The 21,832-nt window shown below is 39.9% G+C and overlaps 1 non-coding gene across 1 annotated transcript; it reads left to right on the top strand.

The window, feature by feature from the left end:
* Positions 1 to 3,873: 3,873 nt before the first annotated feature.
* Positions 3,874 to 3,946, top strand: trnar-acg (transfer RNA arginine (anticodon ACG)). Its single transcript has one exon. It is a non-coding gene; the product is annotated as a tRNA-Arg (tRNA).
* The last annotated feature ends 17,886 nt before the right edge of the window (positions 3,947 to 21,832 follow it).

Below are 21,832 nucleotides of genomic sequence, written 5' to 3'. Positions count from 1 at the left end.
TGATTTCCAGGTTTAAACAGTGAGGCTAGTGCAGGAGGGCTTTAAGCCATCATTCTTAGTAATTGTCACCGAGGGGATTCCTCAGGTTGCAAGCAACTGTAAACATTTTCCTGATGAGAGTGTTTGTTAAATTGCTAGTTTTGGGTCAAGAAAACATGAAGTCCATTTTGTAAAGGATAAGTAAAAGTCAGAAAAGGGAGATTATCTAGGATGCCCTCATTGTGAGGACAACACACTCAGTGTGGGGTGTCCTTGGTTGCCCAATCAAATCTACTGGTCACGACATCCAGTTTGAAACTGGTAAAAAATGCTAGGCTTGGGGGACTTCACAGACCACACCGATTACATCATGGTGACTACATTCATATTTAATACTGTCTATGGTCACAATGTGGGTGTCTGTCTTGTCATCTAAATTCTACACGGCAGAACTATCTATCATAAGCTCCAAGTCTACTTTTGTTTTTTCTGACAAACAGCCCAAAACCAAAAAGACAAAAAAACAGATTTGCCATTTGCAGTTAATTGTCCTGTAGACCTGTTTTCTCAGGACTGGAAGTGTGAATTGTTTTATATTATTCTGACTATCACCATAAAATCAGATAAAAGACTTTTCCAGTGGAAAGTCAAACTCTTGACTCGCTGTCAATGTCTTGGATTTGTTAAAGGAGATGTCAGTGGCAACTGGTCTTTTTCAGTGAGGACCTGACACGTTGTCAAGCCAGGAGGCTTTCTCTTTAACTGCTGATGGAATTTGCATTTGTGCTACTTAAAGTCCCCCTCTTCCCCTGCCTCTGTATCCACCCTTGCTTTCACCCTTTTGGTTCAGGAGACTTTGATAAGCAGCAGCCTACAGGCAAAGAAAAATCAGAGCTGTGGTTACAAATTGAGGTCATGAGAGAGAACGCAGTGTTTGCGGGTGCACCTATTTAAGCTTTATCTGTGTTTACAAGCATGAAAACACAGTAAAGTTCCATGCATTCACTTCACTACATTGCCTTAAACCAATGCAGAGTGACTCCTTGACATTTGCACTACTGCTAGCTGCACTAGAGATTGCTTTGCTGGCACCACACCAGATATTTAATCATAATTAGCCAAACAATTACCAGGCTAATTGTTATTGGTGCGATATTGGAGTGCAAAGAGGACAAATGTCAGGTTTATTGGCAGGGGATGTTCATCCTCTGGCTTGCCTTTGTCTCACTTCACTTTAGAGTGTCAAACTCATCTGATTCTTCAACACAAACGTCTGTACAGACACGGCGCCACAAAAAGACAAGGTAACGCACATCTGTACATCGTCACCACTTGGTCGAGCCTATTTGTGACTGTTCTCTGAAGGAAATAGAAAAGAGGGGAAAAAAGGAGTAAAAAGCCATTTAAAGGCCAATGTGAATGGCAGCGCCTTTTGAGTATCAGCATTGTGTTTTACAAAAAAGAGGTCAGGCTCAAAACTGTGTGACTGATAAGTGTGGATGTTTCAGAAGGGTCACGCAGTGCTCAGTGAAGTGAGGCCTTTGCTCTCGCTATTGATAGCTCCACCAATACACCTCACGCAGGGTGGAAATCGATGTTATCTGGTGACTGTGAACTTTGTTTGTGCTTCTGAACCCCTGACTCACATGAAGGCCTGGAAGATTTTATCCAGAAAAGGTAATTATTTTTTATTTACTGCAAGTGCTTCGCTTTGCTTGTTAAATGAAATAACCCAGCCTTTTTTTTTTCCAGAATTGCTTCGGTGCACTTTTAGTAAGAAACTTTTTGCTCTGTGCAAAAAACAGTGGCTCAATTGTATTTTCTGTACAACAGAAGACTTGAAAGAGAAACTCTTCATTGTTCTGGCACATTTGCATTGTTTTTTCTTTCCCCTCATAAATTCTGCTGAGCTCTTACAGTTTACACTCACTTTGATTCTGCCTCCATCTGCCATTCCCATGAAACCCATAATTGCTCATCTATTCATTTTATCAACAGTCTCTTTTAAAAATCATCTTTGTGAAACGATTAGCTAAAGCAGAGGAAATCATAGGAGATTTAAAGCATATGATTAATTCATTCCTTGTTGTTTTGTCAAATGGAAGATGACAAGGGTGTCAGATGACAGTTTATTAGATAGATTTCCTTTCTCCATCGAAATTACAGGCTCATTGTCATTAGCCTTTGGGAGGCCGGTTATTGGTCTAAGAGCTAAATTGCATAATACTCTGTATTTATGCGTGCTGCTCCACTATGATTTAAGCTCAAATTAATACAAAAGAACAAAAAAGGCAATATTTGCAATTGAGATTAGAGTGACGCAAGTAATGCATGATGGAGGCCAAATGGCGATCGAAGTTAGAAATGTGTGATTTAATCTTGATTATGACTTAATACACCATACGCTTCTTGCAATTAGCTGTCCGTGGATGACCCTCCTATCATTTGTTAAGAGTTCAATGTAGCGTAAAATCTGGGGCAGGTCAATCCCAAGTGTTTAATCTGTTCTTGGGTAAGGGAGATAAAAAAAAAAAAAACGGCGACGTCAGCCGCGCAGGGTAATTAGCCGGGCGCATCATGTATGAGAGGCTGTATCCCGCTCCCGTTCTTCCATTCGGGCTCATGTAATGAGTTTAGCAGGAACGGAGCAGACGTGTTGAGAAAGGGGGGAGAGACGTAAAAGAAGCAGGAGTGCACAAGGGTAAGGGAGAGAGAGGTGCAGCAGAAGATGAGACATTCTCAGAAGACCAAAGCAGCTCTGCGGCCTGTCAAGAACAACTGTGTCCATCCCCATATCAGAGCCCCAGTGTTCCAATTCTGATAAGATAAATCCTCGTATTAGTTTTACTCTTGAACTGTATCACAAACATTGTTGCAGAGCTCATCAGCTCCGGATTTTCCTGTATTATCTGTTTAAAATGTAGGAAAAAAGGATCTGAGTACATGTAGTTTGAATTTACCCATTTAAAATTTCCATTGTGTATAAACTAAAAGTGATTTATGGGATTGTTGTCTCAGTTCCACAGAATGGGTTTAGAACGACCTATAAGTCCAGGCTGGATTATAATATGAATATGATTATTACAAAGGAAAATGTGTTTCTCAAAGATTCAAACATCAGGACAAAGCACGTCAGACACAAAACTTTTCTGCCTTCTAACTGTCAAAATGTGAGATCTCAGAGTACCTTATAGAGCTTTGTTTTCGTTGTTTTCTATGAGGATTTTCTTCTTTTGTTTACCTTATACACAAGTATGCTCACACACACACATATAGGAAGACTGTTATCTAGTAAGCCCAAAAAACGTATATATTTCCAACTCTGAATGTAAAATACTTTCAAATAAAGAGAACAGTAACCAAACAAACAAGCCCTGAGCAGAAAAGTATGAAATAAAACACAGGAAAGACTCAATCCAAATTCTAAATATAACCTCCATGTCAACAGAGAGGGAAGAGGCTGTGTGTAGCTCGCAATCCTGGCAAGGAGTTAAAGGTATGAAAATGTGTATGTGTATGTAAATTGGACCAAATTTTCCTTGGTTTTTGTGACCATTAGCAGGACTTTGAAGCAAGCATAATTTAACCATGTGCTTTTCCATTTTCTTCATCATGCAAGAAACCAGGAAACTAGGAGCTGTCAAATAAAAAAGCATACGAATAAAGAAACTGTAAAAATGTTAGTCCTGTGTGGGATTTGGGTGAGTCAAGTGCTGCATAGATGACTCTTTCATCTGGCCAATCCACAGTTAGCATCACCCTGGTTTTCTAGATAAAAAGCCAAACTACTTTTCCCATTGGAAAACAAATTGAACATACGTACATGTATCTTTAAATAAATCGACACCACATTTTGATTGTGAAGAAAGGACAATGTAGGGTCACCCACCAGGTGGGCCAGTGGTGCAATGGATAACACGTCTGACTACGGATCAGAAGATTCTAGGTTCGACTCCTAGCTGGCTCAATTCTTGAATCCAGAAGAATCTTAAATCCTGGATTTATGGCTCCGGATAAAAGCAAGTGTTTTTAGCACATTACTTCATCATCGAAGATTAGATTTCCATACCAAAAGAGCAAAATTGTTACCTCGTTTCCAGTTTTGTTACTATAATATCATCAGGAGTTGAGGAACCAAACTTCTCATGTGTGTACATCTTATGTCATCAATATATATGACTTCATCATGTTGCCTAGCAACTACCGAGAAACACGCTAACAATACAGATTTTTAGCATTTATGCATCTATATCAACTGATTTAATTTTTATGGCAGTAGCATCTCATTAATAGCCACTAAAGTTATGTTATGCTATATAATATACTATGATAGTATCAATTTTCCTTGCAGCCATATTGCAGTGGGTTAAAAATTACCCGTTTTTAGCATCTACCATCGATATTTTTCTGCTTTTCTCAGCGTGATCAAGTATATCAGCCTGTGGTCTTAAATCATGAATACAAATTAATAAATAAAAGTTTCAGTACCGGTAACTATTTTGCCAAATGCTTTCAGACTTTGCAGACACAGTTTTGGTGCAAAAATAATTCCTTTTCCTAAATGTGTGTCAGCCGATCCAAACATCTGTCAAAACAGTTAACAAGCAATCAAAAAGATTAAATTTATAATTAAGTATTTAGCTGCATGCGACCCATATGGGAAAAAAATCAGTAAGAAATATTTGTTTGATGTATATTTTGTGTTCTGTGTCTGTACTAGACTTACAAAACTTTTATTCTGAAAGAGTTACTACTGCAGATAAGGGATAATTGTGCTCTTTTTCAATATAGGATGATTTAATCTTTACTCCGGTCATTTGTTCCTATAACTCTGCACTGCCTCTTTGATTAACTTGCACAAAGTGAGCGCTAGAAAGTTGGTGTAATTCCTCGACCAACTTTGCAGACCTCACATGACCAGTACAGCCACCAAACACGAACAACTCCACAGCGATCGCGTTCTTCAACCTGGCCCAAAAGCATGACGACAGCAGCTGAGCCCCCTCCCTCCTCCGCACGCTCGCACCCTTAATCAAGGTTGGAAGATGCATTTGGTGAATTCAGAATTTCAAGCACCTCTCTACTCTACCAGTGTCTCGACTTCGCCTGATTAAAATGATAGAGGGGCTGGAGAATGTTTGATCTCCAAATCAATTTACATTTAAGATTCAATTTTGCACCTGCAAGACTTTGATTTTGGAACTTTACGCCTTCCCCCCGTCTTGCGAGGACGGAGATTAATCTACACCAGCTGTTGAAGGAAATATTGTTGATTTTTTTTCTCTCTCCTCTCTTTTACTCACAAATAAATTCAAATAAATTCTCACAGATGAATCAGCCTGTGTGATATGTTAAACTATTTTTTTTTCCCCTCGATTAAAAACGTGCCTTTAAAACTTTGTCTGAGGTGAATATTAACACGGAGTGTGATCTAAGACTATCTGCTGCTTACAACTAATATACCCAGGGACACACATAGATGAGAACATGAAAACTCTCACACTCACATGCACAGAGAACAAAGAAGCAATCCAGGTCCTTTGAAGCATAGAGGGAGTTATTTATTTGGAAAAAAAAAAATCCAAAGGGGTGGAATGCAATCGATGCTGAGAGGTGAGAGAAGAGGAACTGTGGGTGCAACAAACAAACAACAGGGCCCAACACTAAATCAGAGCTTACAGTCTTAATGTACACCTCCAGGGGGACATATCTGTTTTAGAACAACCCCAATGACTTATTGATCCTGGAATTGAATTACCCGTGCCCTCTCCCCGTGCCCACAATATTAAGACATGTTTGATGTTTGCATGCATTTAATTAAAACAGTTCTCAGGAGAAACACTTTAAGAGCTCGATTTGCAGTGTTTCAACAAAAAAAGAAAAGAAAGCAAGCTTCACTTCATTGCTTCATGATTGCAAAATTATTAATAAATAAAGTTAATACTATAAAGCAGATATCCAGTTAGTCCTTCAGCTGAATTGTGGGAGGAATGTAATTGCACTGTTTTATTTTTTAAGTCTATTTTAAATGTTCTGTTTTGTCAGCTTGGAGCTAAATTATAGTTCCACCTCTAAAAAGAAAAATAATCGCAAAGCAGTGTTTTCCATCATGGAATAAATGGTATGCTTAGACAATGATTAAAAAAACAGAGTTTCTTATTTGTTTATTTAATGCAGTTTGGTTTTGGCGTGGACGTGATTTACAGATTTTTATGTCAAGGATGCTTTTGATTGATTTTTCACTTTTCCTACCCGAATGCAGACGTTAGATTAGACCGAAAGGTTAAAGCTACTTTGAAGTAAATATTCCTGTCAAGTTGACTTGACAGGGATTTGATTTGCAGTTTCGCTGGGAAATGTTGGTGAATTTAAAGCATGTTACAGAATATCATAACTAGACTGAGAGGTCTTTAGCCATGATTGTAGCTCTGCGCTCTTTGCGCTGACAAGCTGCCAATAATAAAGCTAATATGATGATGTTAAGCAGGTAATTACCATGGTCACCATTTTAAAGTGGCGTGTTTTAAGCCAAATATTGCTGAATAATGTGTAATTATTAGTCAAGGCAAGTAGGCAAGTACGTCAGGGCTGACTGGGATTTGTTTCATGAACGTGCGGTAAAAAACAGACTCATAAACATGAAGCAATCATTTTGAGTAAAATGCAGCTGAAATATATAAAATCAAAGGTTTATTTATTCAAATAATTTATCATTAAGGAGAATGTGCTTGGTATACCGTAAACTCAATCTATAAATGTTGAGGAATTATTATTTTCCCGATTTATTAAATTGTACTTACATACAAACATGTGTTAAAGAATTTGGGGCATAAATATTGTTTGGGGTGAAATACGATGAATTAAAAACCACAGTTCATCTGGGGGATGTAACGGGGATGGATGGAAATTTCCTTTCACACTAGACCTGTCTCTCTCATGGTGAATTAAAAGCAACCAAAGAAATTACGATATATCATCTGCCAATTACAACATTAAGCACAAAATTCTCTTGTTATGAGTTAAAATTGCGACATTACTGTGGCAAAAACAAAAGAACGATGTGCAAGATATTCCTCTTGGAAAAGGACTTTTTCAAGTGCTTTTTATTTTAGTACGGACCAAAATGGTTGATTGATGGACGGACCTGTCATTGGAGTCACATGTCAACCTGCACATACTTTTACAAATTTGCAGTATGCATACATTAATGAATTCTACATGTGCAACTGCTTAACAAGAATAACTTATGAATACGGTAAATATGTGTTCTTTGAGATGCCGCTGGTGTGATAGAAATATGCACATGGTGTCCCTTGACGCTGGTGCTTCGATGCACCAACAGCAACAATGTTGGAAGGTGAAAGATAACCGTCCCTTTTTTAACCTTCTAGGACCTGGCGTCCACATATGTGGACATCACATTTTGGGTTGTCTAGACCAAAATACACAATTTTGCTCCACAAGGGCCCGATATCCAATTACGAGGACATTATACTGCCACTGTTCTATTGAAATCATATGTGGAGCTTATTTTTCTCAGAAACAAAAATCAAGTAAAAAACAAACAAAAAACCATCAGGTAATTCTTTGTTTTTACATTCATCAGGTCTCAATCAGCCCAAATAGCAAAGAGAAATTAAAAATGCATGCATGGAAGAGTTTGGGTCTAAGGAGGTTAAAGAACGATAATGTCTGCATGAGCAGACTGGACATGCAGGTCGCGGTTTGTGTTCCATTTGGGAACTTTATGCAGTTTAACCTTTTATCAGGTGGGAATCGGTATTTGATATTTGGTAACTTTAGTGGTCTACCTCTCCAACCTGTCTTCCCCATGTGTGATGTTTGTTTACTGTATGTACGGTCGGAAGTTTAAGGTGGAGCTGGTTGCCGGCAGCCTTAACCCAATTTCCTTTGGGATCAATAAAGCATTATCAATCAATCAATCCAAATTACCGCCCCTCTCCTCTGTTTTAGGTCATAGAACTACATGGATTTCTCCCAGCCAATCAACAAAGATCATCTGTCCCCCTAAACCTAATTTTATCTGTATAGCAACTTCATTGACCTTGATGAAGATCTTGTAATAGAATAATAGAAATAATGACATAATCTTGTAATAGATTAATTTAGAATTTCCCAGTATTTTAATGAGCACCCTGTAGAGGGTTACCGGAAGATTAAGTTACATTTTTTTTTCCTTTTACATCATTAGTGCTAAACATTTTTATCTACAGTGGGGCAAAAAAGTATTTAGTCAGCCACCGATTGTGCAAGTTCCCCCACCTAAAATGATGACAGAGGTCAGTAATTTGCACCAGAGGTACACTTCAACTGTGAGAGACAGAATGTGAAAAAAAAATCCATGAATCCACATGGTAGGATTTGTAAAGAATTTATTCGTAAATCAGGGTGGAAAATAAGTATTTGGTCAATAACAAAAATACAACTCAATACTTTGTAACATAACCTTTGTTGGCAATAACAGAGGTCAAACGTTTACTATAGGTCTTTACCAGGTTTGCACACACAGTAGCTGGTATTTTGGCCCATTCCTCCATGCAGATCTTCTCGAGACCAGTGATGTTTTGGGGCTGTCACCGAGCAACACGGACTTTCAACTCCCGCCACAGATTTTCTATGGGGTTGAGGTCTGGAGACTGGCTAGGCCACTCCAGGACTTTCAAATGCTTCTTACGGAGCCACTCCTTTGTTGCCCGGGCGGTGTGTTTTGGATCATTGTCATGTTGGAAGACCCAGCCTCGTTTCATCTTCAAAGTTCTCACTGATGGAAGGAGGTTTTGGCTCAAAATCTCACGATACATGGCCCCATTCATTCTGTCCTTAACACGGATCAGTCGTCCTGTCCCCTTGGCAGAAAAACAGCCCCATAGCATGATGTTTCCACCCCCATGCGTCACAGTAGGTATGGTGTTCTTGGGATGCAACTCAGTATTCTTCGTCCTCCAAACACGACGAGTTGAGTTTATACCAAAAAGTTCTACTTTGGTTTCATCTGACCACATGACATTCTCCCAATCCTCTGCTGTATCATCCATGTGCTCTCTGGCAAACTTCAGACGGGCCTGGACATGCACTGGCTTCAGCAGCGGAACACGTCTGGCACTGCGGGATTTGATTCCCTGCCGTTGTAGTGTGTTACTGATGGTGACCTTTGTTACTTTGGTCCCAGCTCTCTGCAGGTCATTCACCAGGTCCCCCCGTGTGGTTCTGGGATCTTTGCTCACCGTTCTCATGATCATTTTGACCCCACGGGATGAGATCTTGCGTGGAGCCCCAGATCGAGGGAGATTATCAGTGGTCTTGTATGTCTTCCATTTTCTGATGATTGCTCCCACAGTTGATTTTTTCACACCAAGCTGCTTGCCTATTGTAGATTCACTCTTCCCAGTCTGGTGCAGGTCTACAATACTTTTCCTGGTGTCCTTCGAAAGCTCTTTGGTCTTGGCCATGGCGGAGTTTGGAGTCTGACTGTTTGAGGCTGTGGACAGGTGTCTTTTATACAGATGATGAGTTCAAACAGGTGCCATTCATACAGGTAACGAGTGGGGGACAGAAAAGCTTCTTACAGAAGACGTTACAGGTCTGTGAGAGCCAGAGATTTTCCTTGTTTGAGGTGACCAAATACTTATTTTCCACCCTAATTTACGAATAAATTCTTTACAAATCCTACCATGTGAATTCATGGATTTTTTTTTCACATTCTGTCTCTCACAGTTGAAGTGTACCTCTGGTGCAAATTACTGACCTCTGTCATCATTTTAAGTGGGGGAACTTGCACAATCGGTGGCTGACTAAATACTTTTTTGCCCCACTGTAAACTGCGACACTTACCCAGAATGTTTAAATGTGACACAAAGGGGTCCTTTGTAAACATGCATATGTAAGAAGTTCAGTATGAGGTGCCGTAAGGGACATTATTACTGAAACGCTCTCACACACACAACTGAAACGCTCTCACACACACAACTGAAACGCTCTCACACACACAACTGAAACGCTCTCACACACACTACTGAAACGCTCTCACACACACTACTGAAACGCTCTCACACACACAACTGAAACGCTCTCACACACACTACTGAAACGCTCTCACACACACAACTGAAACGCTCTCACACACACTACTGAAACGCTCTCACACACACAACTGAAACGCTCTCACACACACAACTGAAACGCTCTCACACACACAACTGAAACGCTCTCACACACACTACTGAAACGCTCTCACACACACAACTGAAACGCTCTCACACACACTACTGAAACGCTCTCACACACACAACTGAAACGCTCTCACACACACTACTGAAACGCTCTCACACACACTACTGAAACGCTCTCACACACACAACTGAAACGCTCTCACACACACTACTGAAACGCTCTCACACACACTACTGAAACGCTCTCACACACACAACTGAAACGCTCTTACACACACTACTGAAACGCTCTCACACACACTACTGAAATTTTAGCTCTCACACACACTACTGAAACGCTCTCACACACACTACTGAAACGCTCTCACACACACTACTGAAATTTTAGCTCTCACACACACTACTGAAACGCTCTCACACACACTACTGAAACGCTCTCACACACACAACTGAAATTTTAGCTCTCACACACACAACTGAAACGCTCTCACACACACTACTGAAACGCTCTCACACACACAACTGAAACGCTCTCACACACACTACTGAAACGCTCTCACACACACAACTGAAACGCTCTCACACACACAACTGAAACGCTCTCACACACACTACTGAAACGCTCTCACACACACTACTGAAACGCTCTCACACACACTACTGAAATTTTAGCTCTCACGCACACTACTGAAACGCTCTCACACACACAACTGAAACGCTCTCACACACACTACTGAAACGCTCTCACACACACAACTGAAACGCTCTCACACACACTACTGAAATTTTAGCTCTCACACACACTACTGAAACGCTCTCACACACACTACTGAAACGCTCTCACACACACTACTGAAATTTTAGCTCTCACACACACTACTGAAACGCTCTCACACACACAACTGAAATTTTAGCTCTCACACACACAACTGAAACGCTCTCACACACACAACTGAAACGCTAGTACAGCAGTCCCCAACCTTTTTTGCGCCACGTAAACAATATAAAAAATAAAAAAACGATAAATACCATGAAAACCATAAATAGAAATGTGTTCGAATTTTTGTGGAGGAATAAAACCCATTACATAGAAAGATCTCAGCTTGTGAAGGGATACAATAAAGGTGGTATCAAAACTCCAGAATTGGAATTTATGGTTGGCACCCTTAGAATTAAATGGTTAAAATCTTGTCTGTCACAGCCAGACTCTACTTAGCTCCACATCCCATGATTCTTGTTTAATAAAATAGTATACAGGATTAGACTTTATTTTGAAATGTGATTTTGCGGCAAATAAATTCCCCATAAAGATATCAAACTTTCCAAAACAGACGTTGCATTTTTGGGAAAATGAGATTTACCCACAACTTCTCCCCATAATTCAACCTTATGGAATAATAGGGTAATAACACTTAATCAAAAATCAATTTTCAAGAGTGACTGGTTTGAACAAAAATATTATATTCATAACAGATTTGTTGGATGATAACGGTGTCATTCTAAGTTACACAGACTTTTCAGAAAAATATTGTCTAAACTGTTCTCAAAGAGAATATAACAAATTTTGTGAAATGGTCCCACTGCCTCTGCTTCATTTGATTAAAATTTTTATGATATACAATAATTTCTCATCAGTGCTCCCAAATTTATTGCTAGGGCAATGTCAGCTGTTTGATAAAAATGCAATAAGAAATTTGTTAGTAGTTTCTTCAAAGACAAAATATTTCATAGTTACAACAGAATGGTTACATGGCATGGTTCTAATTTAGTTATTTCATATACACTGGATAAAGCATACTAAAAATTTATGAAATAGCCTATTCTACCTAAAGTTAAAGAAACACACTTTAAACAAAACTAATACTGTGGCAGAATTTCTAAAAAAAGAGATTTGGCTTTGAGGTGGATCAGTGTTCTTTTTGTACTGATGAAAATGAAACCCTAGAACATCTTTTTTTTTCCTATGCCCTATCACACAATGTATTTGGTGCAACTTAAAAAATTGGATTTCCCTAAATATTAATGATGTGCCACTGTTTGAATTACATCATAATTTTTTTTATATGGATCATCTAGCATTGGATGTCTCAGACATTATTAACATCATCATACTTGTTGAGTATTGCAGCATCGACAGCGATCAACTCGAAGGAAAATGACGACGGAGGCAAAAATGTCCTTAATATTTTTGGGAACTTTATTCCTCATCAACATGCGGCAAAACTTTTCTCATGGGTGCCATTTTCGTTGTGGTATACTTTTTTTTTTCTTAGGGGCGTGATGACGCAGCATCCGTGCTCTTACAATGAAACAGTGCCTCCTTGTGGTAGCAACTAAAATACTGTCTCTGTTAAACCACAGTAACCATAATGCAGTTAAACACTGTACAACATGAGTACACACAATGAATATCTTAACAATACTTTTGAGTAAATATCATATCCATTGTGCTAAATGGAGGAACGCTAAGCCTTCTCTCCCTGGTTTTATTGATGATTTTAAGATATTTTTCTTTGCTAAAAAAGACAAAAAGCACATATGCCAAAAAAATAACCAGGATAATGCACGTCTCCCGCTATTCTAAATTTTGACTTATGCTGAGGCTAATATATTGTTAAGTAATGCAGCTGTCTCACTGAGGTCCAGAATCGATTTGTTCCACGATTCGATTCAATTCAATTCGATTTGATTATGGGGAATTTTGACAGTCAGAAATATTATAATTCAGATCAGTACATTTACATATTTTTGTATTTAAAAAAAGGAAGCTGACACACGCAAGACTTTATCAAAGGTGTGAGCATCACAGCAGATGCCTTTGTGTCAAAGTAGCTGAAGATAAAACACATAAAAACATGAAGGTGGTTTTCCTGGCCTGGGATTTTATAAAAAATATTCTGCAGTACATCAAAAACGAAAGAAAATCATTAACATATGAACATCACCTCTGAAGTTACAGCGGTTTTATTAGAGACACGGCTAACGTTTTGCATTTTGCATAATTTTAAAAAGTTTAAATTTATTCAGTATTGAACGGCAGAAATTAGGTTTTCTTTTCGGAAGTATGTAAAATGAAAAAAAAAAAAAAACAGCGGCTGACTGCGTTGTAAACAACAGTAGACTTGTGCCTAACAAGCAAGCGAATAATGCAGAAAACAGATTTTTAGAGGGAAACTGTTCTTGAAGTACAGAGAGAGAGAAAGAAAGAGAGAGGGCTGTGCATGACGTGCGATTTTATCGTGGTGGAAGCAAAACAGTTAGGGAATTCATGACGATGTTTATGTGAAGCGCAGTTTGGATCTCCTTTTGCTGCTGGTTCAGTCAATATTGTTTGGAGAGAGATAAAACTAACAGCTTTAGAATCGGCGCAAAAACGGCGTGAAAACAAAGCGCGGACCTGCCGACAGATCAGAGTCAGCGAGCTGTCGGCTTTCAGCCCCGACCGTGTCCGTGCTGTCGGGTGAGAAAGGCGACATCTCACTGATTCTGATCCGCGGGTCCGCGCTGTGTGTTTACGTCTTTGTGCAGAAGCCATGTGTCATGATCCTGGGTCTTTTGACCCAGCGTTTTAAGTTTGAGTTTATTTTGTTCATTAGGTTATCTAAGTTCATTTGGTTATTAGACTCCTTGTGTTTTCTTCCCCTGTATTTAAGTTTCCCCTCAACCTTCGTGTTTCATGCTGCGTGTCATTTGTTATCAAGTTTGTATTATTATGCCTAAGTGTTTCTAGTTATTATTTTCCCCTCGTGTTTCCAACCATGTTAAATCTCCCCTGCTCTTCATGCGTTTCATGTCTGTGTCTTACGTTGTCAAGTTCGGGTTGTCATGTCTATGTCTCATTATGTTTCCTGTTTTATTGTGAAGAGGTCTGGTGTTCTGTGTTCATCATGTTCAGTTTTACTCTCCCACTGTGACGTCATTATGTTCATGTGTGCCAGCTGTTTCCTCATGTGTCTCCACTTCCCCTAATCACCTCCTGTGTATTTAAGTCCTCTGTTTTCAGTGTGTGATTGTCAGGTCGTCTGTTGTTCACGCCAGGTTCTCCATGCCATGTTTCTAGGTTTCATGTCCAGGTTTTTCCATGTTGTTTGTTTAGTTCTCCCAGTTTAGGTTAATGTTAGTTTTATTTCTGTTTGCCTTGCCCTTTATTTGTACCTTTTCTGCCAGCCTCATTAAACGGCTCGCTTTTTGTTGATACTCAAGTCTTGATCCAAGTTCCTTGGTGTCTGCATTTTGGGTCCACTCTTCACAATACATACAGTCTGCTCTCGCCAGACTGTGACACCATGTACCTGCTCTCATTTACTGTCTTAGCTGTTTGGTGGTTGTTGAAATTTTGTGAGGTTTCACCAGAGATTCTGGCATTTCGGGTAAAATAAATTTATATTAAAAAATCGATTCAGGATTTTAATGAATCGATTTCACGTTATCCAAGCCAGAATCGATTTTAATCAATAAATTGATTATAAAAACCCACCCCTAACTAACAGGTTGCTGAGTAGACATCTGTGTAGTGGTTTGTTTGAAATCTAACACTTTTTCCTTCAGTTTCCTTGTCAAGAATTAACTTCCTGTTTAACTGAAATGCCTTCCTGTTCAACTGAAACACCTTCCTGTTCAACTGAAACGCCTTCCTGTTCAACTGAAACACCTTCCTGTTCAACTGAAATGCCTTCCTGTTCAACTGAAATGCCTTGGTTTTTCAGTAGTGTGTGTGAGAGCGTTTCAGTAGTGTGTGTGTGAGAGCGTTTCAGTTGTGTGTGTGTGAGAGCTAAAATTTCAGTAGTGTGTGTGAGAGCGTTTCAGTAGTGTGTGTGAGAGCGTTTCAGTTGTGTGTGTGAGAGCGTTTCAGTTGTGTGTGTGAGAGCGTTTCAGTTGTGTGTGTGAGAGCGTTTCAGTAGTGTGTGTGTGAGAGCGTTTCAGTAGTGTGTGTGAGAGCTAAAATTTCAGTAGTGTGTGTGTGAGAGCTAAAATTTCAGTAGTGTGTGTGAGAGCGTTTCAGTTGTGTGTGTGAGAGCGTTTCAGTTGTGTGTGTGAGAGCGTTTCAGTTGTGTGTGTGAGAGCGTTTCAGTTGTGTGTGTGAGAGCGTTTCAGTTGTGTGTGTGTGAGAGCTAAAATTTCAGTAGTGTGTGTGAGAGCGTTTCAGTAGTGTGTGTGAGAGCGTTTCAGTTGTGTGTGTGAGAGCGTTTCAGTTGTGTGTGTGAGAGCGTTTCAGTTGTGTGTGTGAGAGCGTTTCAGTTGTGTGTGTGTGAGAGCGTTTCAGTAGTGTGTGTGAGAGCGTTTCAGTAGTGTGTGTGAGAGCGTTTCAGTAGTGTGTGTGAGAGCTAAAATTTCAGTAGTGTGTGTGAGAGCGTTTCAGTTGTGTGTGTGTGAGAGCTAAAATTTCAGTAGTGTGTGTGAGAGCGTTTCAGTAGTGTGTGTGAGAGCGTTTCAGTTGTGTGTGTGAGAGCGTTTCAGTAGTGTGTGTGAGAGCTAAAATTTCAGTTGTGTGTGTGTGAGAGCTAAAATTTCAGTAGTGTGTGTGTGTGAGAGCTAAAATTTCAGTAGTGTGTGTGTGTGAGAGCTAAAATTTCAGTAGTGTGTGTGTGTGAGAGCTAAAATTTCAGTAGTGTGTGTGAGAGCGTTTCAGTTGTGTGTGTGTGTGAGAGCGTTTCAGTAGTGTGTGTGTGTGAGAGCTAAAATTTCAGTAGTGTGTGTGTGAGAGCGTTTCAGTAGTGTGTGTGAGAGCGTTTCAGTAGTGTGTGTGAGAGCGTTTCAGTTGTGTGTGTGTGAGAGCGTTTCAGTTGTGTGTGTGTGAGAGCTAAAATTTCAGTAGTGTGTGTGTGAGAGCTAAAATTTCAGTAGTGTGTGTGTGAGAGCGTTTCAGTAATAATGTCCCTTACGGCACCTCATAGTTCAGAGTGGCAGACTCCTCTCGCTACAACCCACCATGTCACAGCACAGACACAAAAGGAGACCATATGTGTATCTGTGAGATGCCAGCTGCCTTGACAAAAAGGCAGTGTTTGACTGGGAATGAAGCAGGCTGACACGTCATGGCATACATGCTCGAGGAGTCAGCCTGTTTGCTGTGTGGACGGTGCTTAAAATGTCGGGCTGCATGCCCTTGTCATGATGGGCAGGAAACATAACTTTCATATTGACCCATTAAGACATGCAGAAGTGAAAATGATGAGTTTTATGTAGTTTATATATACAAAAAAACTGTTTATTGTAAAGACTTTTATTCTTGAAAGGTGCGGAGTAGGCTGATGTTCTGGAAATTTATGGAGGATGACAGTTAATAATGTGTATAGGAATTACAGGAACCAGGAGTTGTATTATCTTTAAAAGTCAACCCACTGTCAAAACTCTGCACGCAAAGAAAGAACAGATGACCACAGAGTCCTAATAATCTCCCAAGTTAGCAATTATCCTCGCAGACAGATGTTGTACTGGAATGATGACAGAATGTGTGGGTGGCCATAAGGCTGTCTTATGATCATGGCTGTGCAGTAAAGAGTATTGGGTCTTCAAAATCAAACCCATTTGGAGCATTAATGCACACACGGAAAATATTACGAGTTGTGAGGTACAAGTGTGGCATCTCGCTGACACTTTGAATATCGTCAATATTTGCCTCTCTCCCTCCTGGGAACACAACAAATGCCTTGCCAACAAAGCTATCAGTGTTTTGTTGAAAAGTTAAGTTGCCTAATGGAAGCGCTAGAGAAAAGGACGCACAGTCACCATAATCAATAGGGTTCTTCCTACGAGATGGGTGAATGTGAGCCACAAATTTCGTGCCAGCCTGGCCGTTTGCTCCTTAGATCTGTCAATCATCAGTACTGAGGCTGAGGACAACGAGGTCATGCAGTGTATAGGTTTTTCTTACCATGATTAAAGTAATAACTTTTTTTAAAGACCTTGTCTGAATGATGAAATGGCTGCATTTATTGGCCACCCACCAATACTAGTGTCAAATGACTCTTGTTTTAGGTTGACTTTAAAATGTTCCCCAAAGGCTCGTGTAACCCAAAGATTTAAACTGCATTATTTATTAAGTATTGTAGCAATACTTGAACGTCTATCACTGATTCTAAGGAGCTTGGAAAGAAAAGCGTCTGGACTTGTTTAGGTTCCTTGAAGATGTGTCACCTCTCATCTGAGAAACTTCTTCAGTTCTAAGAGCAACTGTTGGAGAGTCCCAGATTTTAGGCACTATGGGAGTTTCCCCCCCAAGACGGTCATGGACCCCTATTGATCCTCTACCTAATCACACAAGCCAAGGTGTGAAAACAGGTGTGGGTCACAATCAGCCAAGGATTCAGGTGAACCCATTGTGAAACATAGCCCCACCCTATCATGTGATTTACTGAGGTCAAAAGGCCCAGGATGTGAGTGGGTGTTGAGCAATGGTCCCTCTAAGCTGCGCGCGTGCACAATCGCGTGCTGCTGACACGGTCTCTGCACCCAGAAACTTTGCATTGCGCACAAAAAAAAAAATCTAACCTGAATTGCAATTAAAATAATTATGTTAACAACTCATTCTGTTTTGCAGTGTGAGTCAGCAAGTAACCGGTGACTGGCTGCTCCAGCCAATGCTGCGATTCACATTCGTATTTAGGCAGATAATCAGCGTCGTTGACAGGCTATGACAGCGTCCTTATGTGCCGACACCGGTGTTTTAGCGAGCAAAGCAGCGTGGCTGATGAGGAGTGAAGCCACGTTAATAACAACGTGTACAACCATTGGAGATGTGAGCAGGACAGACAGAACAATTGACGGAAAAAGTGTGGACTTTATAGCAGTTTTTAAATTGTGTTGATAGGCCACGTACAACCAGAGTTATGATAAAAATATGCAATGCTTGGTTTTCTTCCTGAATACTATCGTTGTTTATATTTACTGCAGAAACAGTAAAAACTGCGTTTTATAAGGAAAACGCTCGAAAGCACTCTCCACCTGTGAGAAAAGCCAAAACCAAAAAACCCCGCCCTTTCCTATTGGTGGAAAAATGTACCATGTCGACGAATCAAAAAATGATATGGCAACATGGCATTTAGTTGTTTAGGAAGGGGGGAAGTTTTAGGAGTGACGGCGGTGTTTTGAGATGTGAGAGATTTGCGACGTTTAGCGTGTTTTGAGTCTAAAGTTAGTGTGTTGTCTTGTGTACTTAGTGTGTAGTGTAGTCAATAGTTTTGTTGTGTGTCAGAACAATGAGGCACCTGCTGAATGTTACAGGTGTTACAGCAGTGATACATCTCCTGTTGTCAGGCCTGCAGGTATCAGGCTGTTGTTCTCCTTTATCTCATAGTGGACAGAAATCATTTTTTGTGGCACAAATAATTTGTGTGGCATCAGATTTGATGCAGAACAGCTGATTGTTCTGTAAATAGTTTGAAATCTTTATTTAAAAAACACCTTGGCTGCATTTTTAGGTAAATAGCTGCAAAAAACTTTGTTTGCAAAACTCAGTAACTTTTTTGAAGAAGTAACTATATAATTAATTGCCCAACATTGGTCATTACATGCTGTATTTTGCAGACAGAGAGTTACAGGACTCTCTCCCAGACCACAGACTCATAATACAAGTCACAGCTTTCAAAAAAAAATAAGAAGAAAGTTGTGTCTTTAAAATTGGAGTTCAAGTTCTTTTTACTTCCAATAGTGTTAACATACTACACAGGTCGTGAACAAGATTTAATTTTCATTGTAAGTGGGCTAAAGCAGTTATTTAAAAGTAGTCTAACATAAATGTAAATGCTGTAATTTGATTATTTTAATAAACCATATAACTTAGATGGATTTGATGCTGGCGTGACCACAGTGCACACGTCTGCTGTTGCTCACAGTGGTCCAAGGGACCGCTCAGGGAGTTTGTGTGTTCGCTCAGACACATGAAAAATTAGAGGGAACATTGGTATCGAGGCATCTGGGAAGGGATCTCAAAACTGGATTATAGATGGCACACAGTTGGTGTCGTAAACCCCCGCCTCTGTTCAAAGATGGTCGCTCACAGTGGACATAAATGGCTTATTTCACTCCTCTTTCAAACCATCTGTCTTCTCTGTCCAAAATGTGAACATTGGCATCCTCGAAAGAGTGTCCTTTATCCTTAAGATGCAGATGGACAGCTGAGTCTTGTCCCGTCGAGGTGGCTCTTCCATGTTGTGCCATGCGTTTATGAAGCTCCTGTTTGGTCTCTCCAATGTAGAGGTCTGAGCATTCCTCGCTGCACTGCACGTAGTGTATGCTGCACAGTGCAGTGCGGAATGCCAATGTTCAAGGAAATACAGTCTATAAAATAAAAACAGACTTTGTACAATCCTAATGTGCTTGAAAATCAATGGTTGGTATGACCACCTTTATTCTTCATTGCAGTCTGAGCTCTCTTAGGCGGTCTTCTTCTCATTTAAAGGCTCTTCTTTGGATGTTGGCTGCCTTTTCTTCTGTTCTTTGCCAAGATGATCCCACACTGCTTCAATCACATTGAGGTCAGGACTATGGGGAGGTCAATCCATGACTTATAGTGTTATATTGTGTGTTTTTCTATCCAAGTGTGTTTTTATTGCATTGGCTGTGTGTTTGAGATCATGGTCATGGTGTAAAACGAAGACAGTCAGATGCTTTCTAGATTGCATTGCATGGTTGGTCAAAATCTAACATTAGTTCTCTGTGTTTATAAGCCCATCAGTTTCAACACAATCTTCAACACCCACTGACACCAAATTATGACCTTCATTGTGTTTTATAAATGGCTGCAGGCACTCATCCTCTAACCTCCCCTATACATAGTAACAATTTGAAACACCTGATAGAGTCAACTCAGTGCATTTAGACATCTTGACATGGTCAAGACCTACTGAAGTTGAAACCAAACATCAAAATTGGGAAGAAAGGTGACTTTCATCGTGTTATGGTTGTTGGTCCCAGATGGGCTGGTCTGAGCGCCTGAGAAACCTGTTAAAAGAGAGATTTTCCTTCCCACCATCACAAAGTACTTAATCATAGGGGATCGCTGGGGTTTTCTCTCAAATATTGGAGGTTCTTTACCTTTTAGTATAAAGTGCATTGATATATAAATAAACAGGAATACTTTCTTGGCACACTTCGGGCCCCATCGACCTAACTGAGCATCACTTAAATCCCACCGCTTACCTGAGTATTGCTGCTGACCATGTCCTTCCCTTTATGACCACATCTTCTGATGGCTGCTTCCCAAAGGATAACTCACCATATCACAGTTCAGATCATTTCATACTGGTTTCTTGAACATGTCTGTGAGTTCACTGTACTCAAATGAACTCCACAGTCGCCAGATGTCAATATAACAGAGCACCTTCGGGATGTGGAAGAACGGGAGATTCTCATCATGGGTGCACATTTGCAACTGGCATGCAGCTAATAACACAGTTCACTCTTAAACATACAATTTGGAAATTATTGTCCATCAAAATATAATAAAAATTCTTATTTGAACTCATCAAACTGTGACAAAGATGATCAATGGCTTTTATTTGCCAGACGCAAATTCTTTATTACGTTATTTTGATGCTGCAGAAGGTAAATTGCCTCCTATTTTTGGCCAGTAATTTCCAAATTGACGCCCTGCATTGTTGAAAGCCAAGCCGGAGCAGCGACAATCAAAATATCAGCCTGCAAGGTATTATTTAGAAAATTATTTTTAAGCCATGTTTGCCTGTTTGTTAGAGAGTACAAAGTGAAAACAGGCACAGATGATAGGGGAAGAGTGTACGAGCACAGAGAGCATGTAGGGCAACCGTGGTCATGAGTCAGACTCAAACTTAAAATGCACCCAGGGATGTATTAGGGTTTCCCATAAGTGTCCCAGAAGTGTTTTCACAGAAATAGTCACCAGTGGTAGATTATTTGACACTTTGGAGATAAATCCAGATGTAGAAAAAGACCAAATGATCATCACTTAAACCGAGAGTTCCACAGATATGTTTAAATTATTGTCAGCAATGTTAGTATGACAGACAAACTTTCAGAAATATTTCAGTTCTACTTTTAAACCCATCATTATAATGAGTTGGAGGGCCTTGAAGGTTAATATACTACACTGTACTGTCCTATTCTACTATACTGCACTATTCTACTGCACTATTCGGTGTGATCCCGAAGGAAACATCTTTTATCTAAATGTCGATAGTCTCAGAAAGAATTCATTGCAATGTACCTGCAATGAAACTCATTTCTGTTTAAATTATAACTATAACAGTACTAAGAACCCAGATAGGCGTTCTTGCATTCAGAACATCTACTGGCACATTACAAACCCTTTCAAAAGGCTATTTTCTAGCTTTTTTTCCAGGTTTTTGCAAGTTTGAGGAGGCGATAGGTATCCCTCTCTTGTCTGAAAGTTGAACCAGTTAGCTTAGCTTGATCCACAGATAAGCTCTGTCTATCCAAAGCCAAGCAGTACCTGTAAGCCAAGGCAACAATCAAGGACCCTGTCCATGTGATAGTCCTGTAAAACCTCAATGTATTGTTCGTAGTTAAATGACCTGTTACATGTTCACTGTCACATGCACAGACATGCAGCTATAAGTTATATGGCTCTTATTTCAGCAACATGTTAGCCATATTATGTCCATTCTAATTGTCTTAACTAAATCTTGTCAAGAAAATGAAACAGCATGGGTTTTAAAATGCCCAGC

Source organism: Rhamphochromis longiceps, linkage group LG3 (assembly GCF_057381845.1).
Source record: "Rhamphochromis longiceps isolate RC_006_pf linkage group LG3, R_longiceps_female_GT1.1, whole genome shotgun sequence".
NCBI classification, from domain to species: Eukaryota; Metazoa; Chordata; class Actinopteri; order Cichliformes; family Cichlidae; genus Rhamphochromis; species Rhamphochromis longiceps.
The sequence above is the reverse complement of the archived record's forward strand: the minus strand, read 5'-3'. Positions and strand labels throughout refer to the sequence as shown.